This window comes from Mauremys mutica, unplaced genomic scaffold, assembly GCF_020497125.1.
Source record: "Mauremys mutica isolate MM-2020 ecotype Southern unplaced genomic scaffold, ASM2049712v1 Super-Scaffold_100104, whole genome shotgun sequence".
NCBI lineage: Eukaryota > Metazoa > Chordata > Testudines > Geoemydidae > Mauremys > Mauremys mutica.
This window is the reverse complement of record NW_025423269.1, coordinates 561,767-562,967: the sequence shown is the minus strand read 5'-3', so window position 1 is coordinate 562,967 and position 1,201 is coordinate 561,767. Positions and strand designations below refer to the sequence as shown.

Below are 1,201 nucleotides of genomic sequence, written 5' to 3'. Positions count from 1 at the left end.
CCATCGGGTCAACCCTCTGTGGACACTGGGGGCGAGCCGGCAGGCCTGCGATTTTGGCTTCGCGGGCGGGCAGCTCAAGCCTGGCCTCCTATGAGCCTGGAAGGCAGCCGGCTGGGCTCACCCGTCTCCAAGTTCCTTTCAGGCAGCAGGTCGAGCGAGGTGCCCAGGGAGGGGAGCCCAAGGAAGTGTCAGGAGCTTGGTCCTGCCCGGGGCCTGCGCCCAGCAGGGCTCTTGCCAGCTCCAGGCCCACCTGGTTTTGGCCTCTGCCACCCCTAGCAGTCAGCCAAAAGAGCAGAAGCCACCCTCTCCCTCCCGGAGTGGCCAGCATGGGGCTTGAACCCATGACCTTGGTGTTATTAGCACCACGCTCTAACCAACTGAGCTAGCTGGCCAATGGCAAAGCCTCCCTTGCCTGACCCTTTTGGAAGGAGTCACTGGCTGGCGCGGGGAACGATGTGGCCTCCGTTATCGAATGGATGGATCGAGACGCTACCTGCCAAGGTAGGGGAATTAGCTCAAGTAGTAGAGCGCTCGCTTTGCATGCGAGAGGCAGCGGGATCAATGCCCGCATTCTCCAGTGGCAAGGCAGCCCCAGGACCTTCTCTTGCCCTTCTTTTAGAAGCCATGGACAGTCAGCCGGCTCAGCTCCTCCAGTGGCCTCCATCCCTCTCCCCGCTTGGCCTCCCAGAAAGCCAGCCCTTGCGGAGCACAAAGCTCTTCCTCCCCGGTCCTTCTCCCCCTTGCGCTGACTGGGAGGCTGGAGACATCTGGGGGAAGTTAGCTCAAATGGAAGAGCATGGGAGAAGTAGTCAGACCCATACACACATTCTCCAGCCTGCTCTGCTCTGCTTTGCTCTGCTGGGCTGGGCTCTAGTGGGGGACCTGCACCTTTCTTTCTGAGCTCTCACTGGAGCACAATCCCTTTCCTCCTCCCTCCCTGCTAGTCTACGCCAAGCTCAATGGCCGGGAGGGAGAGCCACTCAAATACAGAATTACTCACATCCCAGGGGTCCATGAAGGGAATGAGGAGATGGGCGGGGTGGCACGCGATACCAGCTCAGCTGAGACCGTGAGACCTCGCAGCCTCCTGATCTCAGGCAGCATGGCAGCCGTGGAGCAGAGCAGAGCAGAGCACGCAGACAGCTTGGAGACAGCCAAAGCGGGGAAGGGCTGCGTTGGTCTGGAAGAGGGAGTCGGTGGC

At 60.9% G+C, this 1,201-nt stretch overlaps 1 non-coding gene across 1 annotated transcript; it reads right to left on the bottom strand.

The window, feature by feature from the left end:
- Positions 1-318: 318 nt before the first annotated feature.
- On the bottom strand, positions 319-392 carry TRNAI-AAU. Its single transcript has one exon. It is a non-coding gene; the product is annotated as a tRNA-Ile (tRNA).
- Positions 393-1,201: the final 809 nt, after the last annotated feature.